Genomic DNA, 19,041 nt, shown 5'->3' on the forward strand with positions numbered 1-19,041 from the left:
TTCTTGTAATCCCTTGTACATATCTATTCTAAGCTTTTGTTGATTGGAGAGAATCCTAGTCGATCTACTTTGTTTAATGCTAGCACAAGCATCAACTATGTATTGTTCTAATAACCTACATGATAGTATAAGGCCACCACCATCATCTTTAGAAACTTGTAACCTTGTTGAATAAAATTTGCATTTGAGAAATGCGATTACCAGCACGTGATCTAGATATATTGTTGGAAATACTTAGAGACATATTCTCAGGATACCAACCATCATCTCCATAAGGAAACAAAAGAACATAATCGAGGGCCATATATGAAGGGTGAAAATTTGAAACTCATTTCTATGCATATGAAGAATGATGTCACAATGATCTGCATCTCTATCATTATTCCCAATCATAAGCATGACAACTTCATTTGTTGTTGGTAGATTGTAATTGTGATTTCTTCTTTTTGCAACTAGGATCTATTGCAAACTTTCATTAGGCTCATCAAGCAAAATGTCTTTGGCTTGTTGAGAAACATGTACATATGGATTTACCTCATGCATCATGAGTTGTAAAGATTGAAGTATAGATGAATCCAATGAAGGCAAAAGCCCCATTCTATTTTGAAGCTCATGTTTTGTTTCATATATATATACCTACGCAAATTGTGGAACTTGAGATTGTTCCAAAGCTTCATGGTTATTCATAGATGGTACCAATGATCCAAAGCGATGATATAGGGATCCATGAATCTGAGATGTGAAAGCTAAGATGTTGTAAGAACGTATTGAACTTTGAAATTGATGGCTTATTGCATCATTTTTGCTTAAGAGACTCCATAAAACATTCGGAAGTCTTCTTACTTTAGATAATATTACCCTACCATGAAAACAACAAAATATTCCATATTAAGCTTCCTTTTTTTTTTGCAGGATTCGATTCACCTTTCCATAACATTTCACCACAATACGAGCACTTGTATTGCATTCTTTTGATATCCATTTGATCTACATTATTGTTCAAAACATCAAATTCAAGGTGAGAATATTTGAATCCCGTATTTATTGTTTGAAAGGAAGCAAGTTCATTTGAATTTGGTCCATTGTTGTCAAATTGTTGACCAAAAGAGTCTATGAATGTTACAATTGGACATGTCCTAGCTTGCATTACATAAATGTTATAATATTTATAACTTTAAAGTAATTAATACATGAATCATATATATATTTTTCAAAAATATATATCTATACCATAATTTTCATCATTGACAAAATTGGTATGGCTACATACTTCACTCAAACCTTGGTGATGTTCTATAGCTTGATTGTGGTCTAACCTATGACATTGATTGTAAGTAAGTTCTTCTCTCTAGGATGATGATGTTGATTCTTTTAAATGACATAGCTCTCTACGTCTCTTATTTTTTTGTAGCCTTTTCTAAATTTGATCGTTGGATAAAAAATGTTCCATATTTTTCAAAAATCTAAATATCAATAAGGAATTATTAGTTAATAAATTATTTTGAAGTTTAAAATTTAAAATAAATAAATAAATAAAAATATACATATATATATATATATATGCTACTTATATATGAATATTTTGCAAGCTATGATCCTTTTTATATTTTTGAAAGGATATTCATATATATATATATATATATTATTATTATTTAATCATGAAATAGCTATACCCATCTCTATACTACTTAAGAAAAATTTATGCTAATGTTTCTTATTAGTAGCTATTAACATAGCTTTATTGAATAGACATATAACTAACAAATATCTATCAATATCTTAAAAAAGAAATGTAATATAGAATATGATATAATTAATGTTCACACTTTATAATATTAGTATTATTATAATATATATGCAGCTATTTTTTTGGTAATTTAGAATATGATTTAATTAATGATTATAATATATAATATCAATAATAGTTGTAACGCATACAACCATATTTTAGTTTAAAATAAAACCTATGAATGAAAAAGTAATATAGAATATGATTTAATTAATATAGAATAAAACCTATTCAAATTTGAAATAGAAATTCACATTTATCTATTACTAAAGAATGTAAACTACAGATATTACTATGAATACAACTTATTTGAGAAAATAGATTATATTTTAAGCGTGAAGTTATTGTATATCTTTCAAGAAGGTAATTAACAGGATAATGTTTTAATAATTTACATTTTGTTTGAATATTGCTTTGAGAATGTGACAGCAATAAATCAAGAACCTATTAAAAACCAAAATTTTGATCAAAATCAATTTATATATCTTTGAGATATAATAAATAAATTTAATCTACATATTATCTACTAACATGTAATATTAAATCTATTTTTTTAAATGTTAAAAAAATTAAAATTTCAAAAAAAAATTTAGTGAGGATGTAACGATCACTCTTTACTTTTTATTTTTGGTAATATTTTTTAGATGGAAGCCATTTATGAAAATTCAAGCCAACAACTCTCTCTCTCTCTCCCCCCCCCTTCCTTTTCTCCTCCCCCACATCATCAAAGTGTTAGTTTGATGTATTTTGCATGCAAGTGTTCGGGTTTTCTTAGATGCTTGTACATCTATGTTGAATCTAATGTCTAATATTTACATTTTAATGTCCAATTAAATCTTAATTTAGCCATATTCTACACCATCTATGAGAAATTTTAAAAAGGTTGAATGGTTGTATTTTAATCATACATTCTACAATATAGTAAGGGGTGTGGGTTAAACATTGTCATTTTTTTGTTTTTTAAATTTATGGGAATCATCATTTAAAAATATAGATAGCCTTTAATCAAATTGAATTAAATTATGCCAGAAATTTGTCATATTCTTAATAATCTTTAATCAATCACATAAAAACTTTACCATTGTATAACAATATCCTTTGGAGTCCATAAATGTTGTATTTGTATCTCTTAGTTTTGAAAACTAACCAAAGGGACATACCTGCATCCATTGTAGAAACAGAGCTTTTTCTTAGGCAAGAACCAGCAAAAGAAGTTAAGTGCCTGTACCATGCTTGGATTACCCCAAACATCAAATGTGTATTTTATGTCAATCCAATTCAAAACACCAAGTCGATCTATAGCCATAATTGTACCTATGTATTGTCCCACATTGTGCCCCCACGTTACTTTATCAACATAAAAGATTAGTTGTCCTTTGTTGCAATTGAGACGTAGATGGGCACATTCTTTTACTAAGGACTTTGCTTGGGTACTAGAGAAGATGTGGACGATGCATGACTTCCCAGGCTATGGCGAGTGTTCAGGTAAGCATTGCATTTTTAATTATGAATAGGCAAAGGATGTGGCACCCTAAACCCACCTTCCACTCTTAACTGCATCTATTGATCAGGTCTCACTACATTGGGTTTGGCATGCATGTCATGTTTGTGGTCCTTCGCTAGTTGCCTCACGGGCAGACGCATTGAATAAGGTCATCTATGAGAATCACCATCTATTTCTCCCACCTGATCATCCTAGATATGTTGCCCCTTGGAATGAAGTCCTCCCACAATCACTCACCGTGGGAGATTGGATGAGAATTAGGGACGGTTCCATGACTCCTCCACCACTTGGCATGAGCCGGTAAGGGTTTGTAACTATTGGCTAGAAGTAAAGATTGGCTATATTGGCTGAAAGTAAAGATTGCATGCTAACACTTTATTTTGTTTAGATACTCCATCTTTTATCATTTACCATATTGGTCCCACCTCAAGATTAATCACATGCTTGATCCCATGCATATCTTCAAGAACAAGGCATCTACCATTTGGGAGCATTTGAATGGGACACGAGATTCGACAGGCATAAGGGAGGATCTACATACCACAGGGAGGATGCGTGAAGCTTGGCCTCAAGAGAGACCAAATGGGCGTGTTTTTTTACCTCGTGCACCGTGGATGTTATCAAAGCTAGAGATGGTGACGGTGAAGCGCGCTATTACTACAATTCGTACTCCCACTAGATGCATGAGGGTTTGAAGGGAGCCTTTACAAAGAGCAAGAAAAGAGGTGTAGAGCAATTATATGGCTTGAAATCTCATGATTGGCACAAGATGCTCCAAGTAAGTATTTTATGTGCATAATATCTTTTTCCTTTAAAATTTGTGAGTGAATAGCTATAAGCAACTAATCAACCAACTCCTCGCGGGTTCAATTCATACTACCTACTAGCATTTCACGTAGTGCATCGAAGGACGTGAAAGATTGTATTTACAAGATGGGCGAGCTTGTGAGGTATGTGAGCTCAAAGGAGATAGATCCCACCATGCTTAAGAATGCTCGAGTTATGTCAGTGGAGTCGGTTTGTTTAGTGGAGGAGACATTTCCACGTTCTATTCTCACAAGCCAACTACATCTCATAGTGCATTTGGTGGATGAGATTGCTATATGCGATACTATACATGCACGATGGTTGTTCTTCCTGGAGTGCTTCATGAAGACCTTGAAGGGCTTCGTGAGACAAAATGCAAGACCCGAAGGTAGCATGGCCGAGGGTTGGTTGGTACAAGAGTCACTTGTATATATTTCTGAGTTTCTTGTTGATGTGGATAGCTCTTTCCCATGACTATGGAGAGATGATGAAGACCTAAGGATGACCTCTATTGTGCCTCAAGGGAAAGGACGCAACAAAGTAATAGACACGGAGTTGCATAATAGTATCAACCTCTTTTGCATGCTTAATAGTGATGTGATGAAAAGATGGGTGACAAGATACGAGGATGCAAAGGCAAGAAGACAAGCAGAAAGGGCTCTCTTTCGTACACACCATGGATCTCGTGTGCCATACCCTCAGTATCTAAGAGCACTTCCAAAGGATATTCATGTGGATTGGCTACTTGATGAAATGGAGAAAGCAGAGAAAGACGAGGGGATGCATATCACAATGGAAGAATGGGAGTATGCTAGGGGATGCATGAGCAAGGTCGGTATATAGAATGTTATGCATAAGTTAGGAGCTTTCAATAATTTAGATTGCTTATTTCATTGATTTTTTCTTGGTGTAGTGCACTATGTTCAATGCTATATGGTGTGAGGGTAAGCATTTTCGAACACAACGGATTGATGATAAGAGAAACACACAAGATTGCGACGTCATTGCTAGCTTTGAGGGAGCCAATGGAGCCGTGGATGATTATTGTGGCATAATCCAAGATATTATTATGCTTGACTTTCGACGCTTCTTTGTGTATGTTTTGGATGTAAAGTGGTTTAAGGACGTGGTGGAAAGAGGCCCTAATGCAACAATCAAATGCCCTGCAAGTGGCTTTGTAACTATTGACTCCACAAAGTTTTGGCAAAGTAGGAAGGACACACTAGTACTACCGCAACAATGTGAACGGGTACTATGCACACATATAAAAATTCTCGCTTTTAAATATTTGATGCAAGAAAAGTAACATGTTTGTATTTGTGTTTGAATTAGGTTGTCTATCAACCAATGGTGGATAATAATAGATGGTGGCATGTCATACCTATTATGCCACGTTCCAAAGTGATGTATAGTACATTTACTAATATGGAGCGTATGGAGGATGATCATGGCCATGAACGTGATGATGACCGTGATACGAGAGAGGAGGATGATCATGAGATAGGAGATACAGATATTGAGGCCATTACCCCACTACAAGGCATAGGCCATTTTCCGACGGAAATACCGACGCTTTTTACATTAATTTTTTTTTTTTTCACGGGCGCAAACGTCGCTATAAGTGTCGCTAAAAGCATCAGAAAAGGAGCGTCGCTATATAGCGACACTGGCAAATGTCGCTATATAGCGACAATGCAAACGTCGCTATATAGCGACACTGTTAATCGTCGCTATATAGCGACACTGGTAAACGTCGCTATATAGCGACGATTAACAGAAGTAAAAAAAAAGGGTTAGTGGGGCTAAACAGGGCTTCCTTTTGGCTCTGTTTAGCCCCACTAATCCTTTTTTTTTTTGGTAATTACAAAAGAAAGTTTTTTATAACAAAATTTCCCTTGCTTGCAGGGTGATACAAAATTGTTATTGTGAAATGATGAGTAACAAATGCATATACATATCGGACATATACAACAGTGTTTGTAACAAAATTACCCTATCGAAAGGGCGATACAAAATTGCTCAAACGAGCGGATATACAAAATGCTACTACCACTACTCATCCGAATCCGAATCATCTTCGTCTTGTTGGCCTGTTCCTTGGTCCTCGACACCTGCGTCTTCTCCCTCGTCCTCGCCACCTGCGTCTGATCCTTGGCCCTGTTGATCGCTCGCCTCCGATGATGGGACGCTTGAGCTTTGACCCTAAGAGTGAACCATATAAATCAAAAATTAGATTGGAACTTAAATTAAAAAGTGAGATTACAAGTAGGAGTAAACTTATACCGTGCGAGCAGCCACCTTAGCCCAATCGACCGTCGCTCCCATTGCCTCTTGCTCAATGAACCACGGCTTTGTTTCTATCCCGAAATGCGCGTCGCGTCTCTGCATCTGTAGGAAGACGACCCATCGCAGCTTGCTGTGGATCCAATTTACGAGAGTTAGAGTTAGCTAAAGTGCATGTAATATGTAAGTAAAACAAATAGAACAATACATTAAATGGGAAGAAGTAGACTTACCACGGTTGCCTCGAACGCATACCGTCCGCCTGTACCAAAGTGCGAAGTACCTACGACGTCCAGCCGTCTCTTCATAGCCCTCCTCTGACCCTCGAACATTTTGGGATGGTCCCTATGTTGCTTCTTGAAGTACTTCCAATCAGCTTTGTCTACCCAGTTGGGTTTAGCCAACCCCTTTGTAATGGAAGTACGCAAGGTTGATCTACGATGCTTCAGGACCAAACCCATGCGCTCTCGCATATAATCGTCATTAAACTCCACATTTGGCGGATTAGGGTATCTTTGTTTTAACTCATCGATCACCGCCTGCTTCTTTTGGGCATCTTGATACCGCCAATCGGTATTTATGCCGCTCTTGAAGTGATGACTCATCAACCTCCTCATGGCGGCCATCACTGCTTTGCCCTTTTTATCTTCTATTATCTCTCCGGCAGATGTGATTTGATAGGAGAGATCCCCTGATGAGTAAGGGGGACTGACGGTAGTAGAGTCTGAAGGAGTGGAAGCTGCGCGAGCGCTTCCGGAGCGAGGAGTAGCAGTGGGAGTAGGAGAGGGAAAGGGACTTGACTGATAATGTGTCTCCGGACCAAGTGGAGACCTAAAGGAGCGTGAGTGTGCTAACTCGTCTACATCTCCCGAGTCAGCACAACATGAGCCGTCCGTCCTACTCTTCCTTCCCTTGCGAGAGGCATGCGCAGGTGATAATCACGCGTTCAAAGGGGCGCGAGGGCATGGCTGGCAGTACGTCCACCCGTCGGTGTAGGGGAAGGAATTGCTGAGGTCCTCTGAGAGAGCAGAGAGAAGAATCTCGTTGCCTCCTCATCGCTCATCTGCGCTACAAACTCGTCGGGACTCTCGACAAAGCCATGCACGGCTAGCAAAGGAGTTCCCCGAGGGGTAGTCGCAGTGCTACGTGGAAGAGGAGTCGGACCAGGGGTAGTCGTAGTGCTAGGTCCGAGAGGAGTCGGACCAGGGGTAGTCCTCGGGGTAGTCGCCTGAGAGGAATCAAAGTCCTCTGGAGCATATAGATCATGAGCTCTCCTCCTACGAGGCTGTCCGTACTCGTCGGATGAGCGACATGATCCCATGTCTAACATAGACACAAACATGAAAACAGAAAACAAAAAAACAAACATAAGCATAGGCATAGGCATAGGCATAAGCAAGAAGAAAGAAGAGGGAAAGGAAAGAAGAGGGAAAGGAAAGAGGGAAAGAAGATGGAAAGGAAAGAAAAGAATGAGAATGAGGAAATAGAGAATGAGAGAAGGCGGAAATAGAGAAGGGGAAAGAGATGAGGGGGAATGAGAGAAGCATAAGCATAAGCTTATGCGGAAATAGAGAATGAGCTTATGCCGAGATAGAGAAGCTTCTCTCATTCTCTATTATGCTTCTCTCCTTCTCTATTTCCGCATAAGCATAAGCATGAGCTTATGCGGAAATAGAGAAGGAGAGAAGGGGGAAATGAGAGAAGGGGGAAATAGAGTGGGAAATAGAGAATGAGCTTATGCGGAAATAGAGAATGAGCTTATGCTTCTCTCATTCTCTATTTCCGCATAAGCTCATGCATAAGCATAAGCTTATGCGGAAACTTAAGCATAAGCTCATGCTCATGCATGAGCATAAGCATGAGCTTATGCTTAAGCATAAGCATCGGAAATAGAGAAGGAGCTTATGTGGAAATAGAGAATCAGTTTCCGCATAAGCTTCTCTCATTCTCTATTTCCGCATAAGCTCATGCATAAGCATGAGCTTATGCGGAAACTTAAGCATAAGCTCATGCTCATGCATGAGCATAAGCATAAGCATATGCTCATGCGGAAAAAGAGAAGGAGCTTATGCGAAAATAGAGAATGAGTTTCCGCATAAGCTTCTCTCATTCTCTATTTCCGCATAAGCTCATGCATAAGCATGAGCTTATGCGGAAACTTAAGCATAAGCTCATGCTCATGCATGAGCATAAGCATAAGCATAAGCTCATGCTTATGCTCATGCCACAATAAGACAAAGCACCCATAGACGCACGCACAGACGCGTTTCATGAACTAAATAAAAAACTTACGGGTGCATCTATTTGCGCGTCTATTTTCGCGTCTAGAGACCCGCGTCTAATATATCAGACTCACGCGTGTATAGACGCGTAGTTAGATGCATAAATAGACGCGCTTATAAACACGTTTATAGACACACATATAGACGCACGTCGAACAGACAGACGCGAATATAAACGCGTTTTTAAACGCACGGATAGACGCGCTTTTTTTTAAAAAAAATTTTACAGAATACTGTGTATGTTGTGTATGCTATATAGTTACAAGAATCCCATATCCACATTGTGTAATTCAATTCTTACAGCCAACCGCATTTTAATTAAAATTCCAAATAAAATATTATAACTCCAAAACGCAATAAAATTGAAAGCTCAAAAAGTGCTTGTATATACATATAGCACGAAGCTAAGCCACGTCATGTGGCTTCAAGTACAAAAAATAAGGAAGCTAAGCGACGTCATGTGGCTTCAAGTACAAAAAATAAGAGGAGTCTATATACAAGAGGCACGAAGCCAAGCCAGTGGCTTTAAGTACAAAAAAGAGTAGCTAGCGCTACTTCTACGACTAATCCCCTCGCTGCCTTCCACGCTCCCTTGTATGCTCCCTTCTGCGCTCCCTTCTGCGCCTCCTTCCTCGTCTTCCTCGTCGTCTTGTGCATGGGCCTGTACACAAGGGACAACATATATCAATGTATGAAAAATCAAATATTTACTTATAATTTTGGCATTATTTAATTACTTTCAAATACCTGGGGGGCCGCTCCAGTAGCTCGGGTATACTGCTCCTCAGTAATCAACCCATCATCATAGAAGTGCCTCCATGTATCTCCTTTGCGATGGTGGTGGTGGTAGGCTGTCTCCACTGGAGTAGGGTATCTGCCCACGATCTCAAGCTGCATGACCGCGACAAGCTTTGTGGAGGGATTAGTACAAAGAAACAACCAACCTCCTAATAAACTACATAAGCAATATAATTTGAGATCGATACTTACAAATTGGGCCTCCCATGATTCAACAACCCCTGCTCCAAAATGCGCGCTTCCATATTCCTCCATCTGGATCCTCCGTGCCTCCACGTGTTGCAGACTGGGGTCCCCCCTCGCTAACTTCATTGCCTTCTTCCACTCACGCTTGTGAGCGGTGTGGGGCGGGCCCCTTGGTGGTTGACCTGCCTCAAGCCTGGCAAGCTCCGCTAGTGCCTGCCTCTTAAGCGAAGATCTTTTATTGCTAAGTATCGTAACAATCTTTGACTTCCCCCATTTATCTGTGAATTGGCGATTGGGGGGGTTAGGATACCTAGAGCGAACAGTTGCGAGGGTCTCATCAGCCAACCTCTTTGGGTGGTCTTTGTAGTGAATAAAGCAATCTCTGTAATTGTTAGCAATTACAGAGCGCATGAAGGCCATGATGTCCTTCCCCCGCGCATCCATCAAGATGCCTCCTGTCTGAGTGATGTCATAATAAATCGTACCATCACCTAGAGGCACATCCAAATCATCTGAATCATCATCCTCCTCACCGCCACATGGCCCAAAGCATTGTGCCATGCATCCCCCACCGCTCTTCCTGCTACTACGCCTGCTACCCTGTCATGTCGAGCTGTACGCTGGCCACTCGTAGCTGGGGACTGCACGGGACTACGCTGACCACTCGTAGCTAGAGAACCGAGTCTCAACGGCACAGGAGTACGTCGACGGCTCGCCAAGACACAAGGACCTCCTGACGGCATGGGGGAAGGGGCATAAGACGGGATGGCAGAAGGGACATAAGACGGCATGGGGGAAGGGGCATAAGACGGTATGGGGGAAGGGGCATAAGAAGGGGCATAAGACGGCTGTGCTGACTTCGCTGGGGTGATCTCAGACGGTGTGGGGTGGCTTGGAGTCTGTAGTGCCGACTCCTGGGGAGTGTTTAGAGTACCCGTCATATACCGGTATAACTCTGCAGGACTAGGAGGGTGCCCTAAAAGGTTATATAAGTCCTTCCAAATAGATTCTCGGGGATCAGGTGAGCTAGAAGCACTTCCTGGCCACATGTTGAACTGGAAAAAAGGAAAACAATCTATTACTGATGAGCTGAGAAGAAAGGGGAAGAAAAAAGAGGCTTACTATCAGAGCGCGTCTATAGACGCACCTGATTTGCGCGTCTATAGACGCGTCTAACAGAGCGTCTAACTACTCGTCTAACAGAGCGTCTAACAGAGCATCTATAGATGCATCTGTGTGTGTCTGCACCGCAACAAGCCAGACGCGCGGTTAGACGCGCCCTGAGATGCGCCTATAAACGCGCTCCGACAGATGAGATTTCTAAAAAGTAGAAAAGGACATTGCGCCTGACACAAAAACGTGACACTGATACCCAGATCATGCGCTTCTTGGATACGAGAAAGTACAAAACTGGAGAGAGCAAACTTCCAAACAAGATCAACTGCAAAAAGACTTACGTGGATAAAGGTATGGAAGGTTCTTCTTTCTTTTTCAAACTTGCTTCTTCTCCTTGTTCATCCTCCTCTCCTTTAAGCTTAGAAGTAAGTGTAGGTACGGTCCCTTTCTCTTGAGTGAAAGCTTGGAAGTAAGTATGGGAGGCTCTCTCTTAAGCCTCGAAACTATGGATTCGCTAATAAAGAAGGAAGCAAGCCGCGCAAAGTTTAAGTAATGTGAAGAAAAGCAAAGCGAGCGGCGCGCCGAAAAGCAGGTTTAAAAGCCGCGTCTAATAGCACGTCTATAGGTGCGTCTAAATACACAGAGTAGATGCGCGTTTAGACGCGCCGTTAGACGCGATGTTAGATGCGACTATAGACGCGGCGATAGACGCAACACAGAGTTTAAATTAAACATTTGAAGAAGAGAAAATTTGGTGGGTTGTTTGTTTGTGGGATGTCTCCATCTTCAACAAGTAGCTCCAGTGAGGATGAATCCCTCCGTATCCACCATGATCGCGAAATGTGGTTGGAGCAAAAAATCAAATGTCTGTGTGATCGATGTCGAGGAAACATGTATCGTGCACGCAGGATTACACTCAATCATATCTCAAAGTATGGAGAATGGGATGTGACCGTAAACAGGGTAAGGGTTTGTAAGTTAAGGTTGATTGAGATACCTATGGGTGTTCATATGTTTGAGTTATGATCCCGTTTTAATTTGATACAGGATGCAGTGCCACACCCGCATACGTTACCCCATGCCCGTCGTGAGGAGGCGAAGTGTCAGCGATATGAGGTGGGATCTTCAGGAGGGACCATTACGGATGCATGGAGTGATGGTGATAGTAGCCCTCCGCCATTACCTCATGAAGCCGTGGAGGAGGAGGTGTTTGATGATATGGTGCGGGATTTATATGTCCATCAAGGGAGGGATAATAGCATGGAGCAGGATGATCTTTTTACCGCAGCATTGACTCCACTGTTTGAGGGGTGCACATTCTCTGTTCTACGTGCCTCCCTTGAGTTACTAAACTTGCAAACCATCTATGGATGGAGCAATGCAAGTTTGAATGCATTACTCAAGTAAGCTTTAAAGTCGATTTTGCAAACATGGTGAATTATGCTAGTGGGTCAATTACTCGAATGCTTTTCCTCATTTATGGTCTTCACGTGCAGGCTATTGTGTAAAATGCTTCCAAGGGAGAATAAACTACCGACCTCAAGAGATATGGCAAGGCAACATGTGACCTCTCTTGGAGGATTAGATTACAAGCGCATCCATGCATGTGTCAACGATTGCGTTTTGTTTCGTGGACTACATAAGGATGCAAGAGAGTGTCCTACTTGTGGAGAGGCAAGATATAGAGCAGATCTCAAAACCTTGGACGTGCCTCGTAAGGTATTGCGACATTTTCCCATAATCCCTCGCATCCAACATATGTTCAAGTGCAAATCTATTGCAGAGCTCATGTCATGGCATTCCTCCCATCGATCAACCGATGGCAAGTGGAGAACTCCCGCAGACTCTCCTGCGTGGAAGCATATTGAAGACACATGGCCAAGCTTCAAGGATGAATTGACTTGGATTGGGTATGGACGGTGTGAACCCATTTGGTCTCAAAAGCACGTCTTACAGTGTATGGCCAATGGTATTGGTGATGCGTGAAGCTTGGCCTCAAGAGAGACCAAATGGGCATGTTTTTTTACCTCGTGCACCATGGATGTTATCAAAGCTAGAGATGGCGACGGTGAAGCACGCTATTACTACAATTCGTACTCCCACTGGATGCATGAGGTGTTTGAAGGGAGTCTTTACAAAGAGCAAGAAAAGAGGTGTAGAGGAATTATATGGCTTGAAATCTCATGATTGGCACAAGATGCTCCAAGTAAGTATTTTATATGCATAATATCTTTTTCCTTTCAAATTTGTGAGTGAATAGCTATGAGCAACTAATCAACCACCTCCTCGCGGGTTCAGTTCATACTACCTACTAGCATTTCACGTAGTGCATCAAAGGACGTGAAAGATTGTATTTACAAGATGGGCGAGCTTGTGAGGTATGTGAGCTCAAAGGAAATAGATCCCACCACGCTTGAGAATGCTCGAGTTATGTCAGTGGAGGCGGTTTGTTTAGTGGAGGAGACATTTCCACGTTCTATTCTCACAAGCCAACTACATCTCATAGTGCATTTGGTGGATGAGATTGCTATATGTGGTACTATACATGCACGATGGTTGTTCTTCCTCGAGCGCTTCATGAAGACCTTGAAGGGCTTCGTGAGACAAAATGCAAGACCCGAAGGTAGCATGGCCGAGGGTTGGTTGGTACAAGAGTCACTTGTATATATTTCTGAGTTTCTTGTTGAGGTGGATAGCTCTCTCCCACGACTATGGAGAGATGATGAAGACCTAAGGATGACCTCTATTGTGCCTCAAGGAAAAGGATGCAACAAAGTAATAGACACGGAGTTGCATAATAGTATCAACCTCTTTTGCGTGCTTAATAGTGATGTGATGAAAAGATGGGTGACAAGATACGAGGATGCAAAGGCAAGAAGACAAGAAGAAAGGGCCCTCTTTCGTACACACCACAGATCTCGTGTGCCATACCCTCAGCATCTAAGAGCACTTCCAAAGGATATTCATGTGGATTGGCTACTTGATTAAGTGGAGAAAGCAGAGAAAGATGAGGGGATGCATATCACAATGGAAGAATGGGAGTATGCTAGGGGATGCATGAGCAAGGTCGGTATATAGAATGTTATGCATAAGTTAGGAGCTTTTTATAATTTAGATTGCTTATTTAATTGATTTTTTCTTGGTGTAGTGCACTATGTTCAATGCTATATGGTGTGAGGGCAAGCATTTTCGAACACAACGGATTGATGATAAGAGAAACACACAAGATTGCGGCGTCATTGCTAGCTTTGAGGGAGCCAATGGAACCGTGGATGATTATTGTGGCATAATCCAAGATATCATTATGCTTGACTTTCGACGCTTCTTTGTGTATGTTTTGGATGTAAAGTGGTTTAAGGACGTGGTGGAAAGAGGCCCTAATGCAACAATCAAACGCCATGCAAGTGGCTTTGTAACTATTGACTCCACAAAGTTTTGGCAAAGTAGGAAGGACACACTAGTACTACCGCAACAATGTGAACAGGTACTGTGCACACATATAAAAATACTCGCTTTTAAATATTTGATGCAAGAAAAGTAACATGATTGTATTTGTGTTTGAATTAGGTTGTCTATCAACCAATGGTGGATAATAATAGATGGTGGCATGTCATACCTATTATGCCACGTTCCAAAGTGATGTATAGTACATTTACTAATATGGAGCGTATGGAGGATGATCATGGCCATGAACGTGATGATGACCGTGATACAAGAGAGGAGGATGATCATGAGATAGGAGATATAGATATTGAGGCCATTACCCGTGAGGACGAGCCTACCATTGGAGATGCTGATTTCGATGAGCACATGAGTGGCACAAGTAGTAGTGGGTTGAATGTATTTGTAGATCTAAACACTTGTTTGGATTTTGAAGTAGATAGTTTGGCAACGGTTGATCTCATTGAGGATGAGATTGAACCGTAGCCCCATAATTGATATTGGCAAAACTATTTTACATATTGTCTCTCCTCATCTCACTTAATTCTTGTATATGTGGGCTTGCAAAAAATTATGTGCTTTGGTAATCATGGGCAATGTTTGGAAAGCAATGATGTACACCAAAATCTCACTTTCTGTATTCTCTGGTTTGTGTTTATTTACGCGTCTAAATGCGCGTCTGATTCTCAGTGTAAACGCGCAAATAAACGCGCAAATAAACGTGCTAATAAACAGGATGTTAGACGGGCCCGTATTTTCTCAGGTCAGACGCGCAAATAGATGCGGTGATTCACGTGCAAATAGACGAGCTTTTAGACGCGCATTTAGATGCGCCCGTAATTTCTCTACTAAAGCAACGCCTATAGACGCGCCCGCTATTTTGCGCGTCTACCAAGCGCGTCTATAGTTGCTTTGTGTTGTTGTGTGCGGAAAAAGAGAAGAAGCATAAGCATGAGCTTATGCAGAAATAGAGAAGGAGAGAAGGGGGAAATGAGAGAAGGGGGAAATAGAGTGGGAAATAGAGAATGAGCTTATGCAAAAATAGAGAATGAGCTTATGCTTCTCTCATTCTCTATTTCCGCATAAGCTCATGCATAAGCATAAGCTTGTGCGGAAACTTAAGCATAAGCTCATGCTCATGCATGAGCATAAGCATGAGCTTATGCTTATGCTTATGCTTAAGCATAAGCATCGGAAATAGAGAAGGAGCTTATGCGGAAATAGAGAATGAGTTTCCGCATAAGCTTCTCTCATTCTCTATTTCCGCATAAGCTCATGCATAAGCATGAGCTTATATGGAAACTTATGCATAAGCTCATGCTCATGCAGAAAAAGAGAAGGAGCTTATGCGGAAATAGAGAATGAGTTTCCGCATAAGCTTCTCTCATTCTCTATTTCCGCATAAGCTCATGCATAAGCATGAGCTTATGCGGAAACTTAAGCATAACCTCATGCTCATGCATGAGCTTATGCTTATGCTTATGCATAAGCATAAGCTCATGCTTATGCTCATGCGGAAAAAGAGAAGGAGCTTATGCGGAAATAGAGAATGAGAGAAGCATAAGCTTCTCTCATTCTCTATTTCCGCATAAGCTCACGCATAAGCATGAGCTTATGCGGAAACTTAAGCATAAGCTCATGCTCATGCATGAATGAGCATAAGCTTAAGCATAAGCATAAGCATAAGCTCATGCTTATGCTCATGCGGAAAAAGAGAAGGAGCTTATGCGGAAATAGAGAATGAGTTTCCGCATAAGCTTCTCTCATTCTCCATTTCTGCATAAGCTCATGCATAAGCATGAGCTTATGCGGAAACTTAAGCATAAGCTCATGCTCATACATGAGCATAAGCATGAGCTTATGCTTATGCTTATAAGCATAAGCATAAGCATAAACTCATGCTTATGCTCATGCGGAAAAAGAGAAGGAGCTTATGCGGAAATAGAGAATGAGAGAAGCATAAGCTTCTCTCATTCTCTATTTCCGCATAAGCTCATGCACAAGCATGAGCTTATGCAGAAACTTAAGCATAAGCTCATGCTCATGCGGAAAAAGAGAAGGAGCTTATGCGGAAATAGAGAATGAGAGAAGCATAAGCTTCTCTCATTCTCTATTTCCGCATAAGCTCATGCATAAGCATAAGCTCATGCTCACGCATAAGCATGAGCTTATGCTTATGCTTATGCATAAGCATAAGCTCATGCTTATGCTCATGTAGAAAAAGAGAAGGAGCTTATGCGGAAATAGAAAATGAGAGAAGCATAAGCTTCTCTCATTCTCTATTTCCGCATAAGCTCATGCATAAGCATAAGCTCATGCTCATGCATAAGCATGAGCTCATGCGGAAACTTAAGCGTAAGCATGAGCTTATGCTTATGCTTATGCTTAAGCATTAGCATAAGCATAAGCTCATGCTTATGCTCATGCATGAGCATGAGCTTATGCGAATGAGAGAAGGGGGAAATAGAGAAGGGGGGAAACTTATGCTTTTGCTCATGCGGAAAAAGAGAAGGAGCTTATGCGGAAATAGAGAATGAGAGAAGCATAAGCTTCTCTCATTCTCTATTTCCACATAAGCTCATGCATAAGCATAAGCTTATGCGAAAACTTAAGCATAAGCTCATGCTCATGCATGAGCATAAGCATGAGCTTATGCTTATGCTTATGCATAAGCATAAGCATAAGCATGAGCTCATGCTTATGCTCATGCGGAAAAAGAGAAGGAGCTTATGCGGAAATAGAGAATGAGAGAAGCATAAGCTTCTCTCATTCTCTATTTCCCCATAAGCTCACGCATAAGCATGAGCTCATGCGGAAACTTAAGCATAAGCTCATGCTCATGCATGAGCATAAGCATAAGCTCATGCTTATGCTCATGCGGAAATAGAAGCATAAAGAAGGGGGAAACTTAAGCATAAGCTCATGCTCATGCATGAGCATAAGCATGAGCTTATGATTATGCTTAAGCATTAGCATAAGCATAAGCTCATGCGTATGCTCATGCATGAGCATGAGCTTATGCGAATGAGAGAAGGGGGAAATAGAGAAGGGGGAAAGAGAGAAGGGGGAATGAGAGAAGCATAAGCATAAGAGAATAAGAGGGAAAGGAAATAGAGAATAAGAGGGAAAGGAAAGAGAGAAGGGAAAAGAGATGAGGGGGAAAGAGAGAAGGGGGAAAGAGAGAATAAGAGAAGAGGGAAAAAAGAGAAGGGGGAAAAAGGAGAATAAGAGAAGGGGGAAGAAGGAAAGAGTGGGAGGGGAAGAGAGGGTTCCTACGCCCATCACTGCAGCTAGCGCTTAAGGCGCTAGCTGCAGGCCAATGCAAATAACAAAAATAATAAATGGAAAAAAGAGGAAGCACTTACCTGAAAAAGTATGTCCTACTCAGTGTAGTGGACTGGCCCTACATAAGAGAGAAAACAACCCATTTTTTCAAATAAGATGTTAGTGGAAGGAGGAGATTACAAAAGCAACTTCTTGAAGGGAGGAGATTGAGGAGACAAGGAAAGGAGGAGATTGAGGAGACAAGGAGAAAGAGAAGGAAGAGAAATACAGAAAAAAGAGGTGAGTTTTCTTTCTTTCTTGAAATCTCATTTTTTGTTTCAATCCTTTCAAAACAAGCATGAAAACTAGTTTACAGGTTTAGCAATACAAGAAGAAACACTCACAAAACTAAAGCTAACAAACAAACAACCTACATTGTTGAAACAAACTCACCTCTTGAAGAACTTCCTTTCAAGAAACCAAAGAGGGAAAAGGATAGAGAGGGAGTACAAGAGGTAGGAGAAGGGTGAGGAGTGGAAAATAGAGTGGGAGGTTGCTTGGAATAGGTGGGAGGTCGTCGAAAACGGGTGGGAGATGATTTTGGGTTGCTTACTTGAGAGATTAGGGAATAGTTTGAAGAAAACGCCGCGCGTTTAGCATTTCGGGCCGTTTTAACCCACAGCGTCGCTATATAGCGACGGAACAGAGCGTCGCTATATAGCGACGCTTACTGTCACTTTTTTAATGTCACTTTTATAGAGAAGCTCAAACATGCTATTTTATAATTGTCAATATCTCCTCTTCATGCTTATGTTGTGATTTTATAAGTGTAGATGGAAGGGACGAGTGGAAGCTCGTCCGATGATGCGCCAACGCTCGGGAGCACGAAGTGGCTTACGGAGAGGTTATACTGTCATTGCACTCATTGCAAGCGAGAAGTACGACATCAACGTCGTATTATCATGCACCACTTACGGATGTATGGGGAGGAGCCGGAACCAGTACCCCCCGTTGGTGTTGCACATGTTGATGGATCATCGGTAAGTCAAAGCTATTTAAGTTCGCAATCTTATTGTATACCAGGAAATAGAAGATCTTATATTTACACGAGATCTTAAAACAGGATGAGGAGGGTGACGAGGGTACACATATACCTTCTCACTTTCAACAAGACTATAGTCTCCCGGATGACGACGAGGGTATGGTCGACATAATGGATTCCATTTTTAGGGGCACTACATCCCACGTACACGTGATGTCAGAGTCTGAGGTCAAAATGCGAGAGTTGCAATCAACACAATTGTACGAGGGTGCTAGGATGTCTAAACTACGTGCTTGTCTCTCAATCTTGAATCTACAAGTACAGTATGGGTGGTCGGATACAAGTGTCTCGGCCTTAATGAGGTTAGCCCTTGCATTAATTTGACTCATTATTTGGATATTGTTTGTTTTGAGAATCATCATTTGGATAGTGTCTTTGTCATAGGTTGCTCCAGAAGATGTTGCCTGCACCAAATACCATGCCCGCATCAAGAGATGAAGCGAAAAAGATGCTAACAACGGTGGGTATG

The 19,041-nt window shown here is 41.0% G+C and overlaps 1 long non-coding RNA gene across 1 annotated transcript in view; it reads right to left on the reverse strand.

Moving 5' to 3' along the window:
- Nucleotides 1-6,010: 6,010 nt before the first annotated feature.
- LOC147893133 (uncharacterized) overlaps nt 6,011-19,041 on the reverse strand; it is a 56,043-nt gene continuing 43,012 nt past the window's right edge. Inside the window, exon 2 of the long non-coding RNA XR_015542322.1 lies at nt 6,011-6,302. This is a non-coding gene — a long non-coding RNA (uncharacterized LOC147893133). The remainder of the gene's footprint in view (nt 6,303-19,041) is intronic.

The sequence above is a fragment of the Dipteris shenzhenensis genome, chromosome 16 (assembly GCF_047967505.1).
Source record: "Dipteris shenzhenensis isolate YYH24624 ecotype China chromosome 16, Dip_SZ_1.0, whole genome shotgun sequence".
NCBI classification, from domain to species: domain Eukaryota; kingdom Viridiplantae; phylum Streptophyta; class Polypodiopsida; order Gleicheniales; family Dipteridaceae; genus Dipteris; species Dipteris shenzhenensis.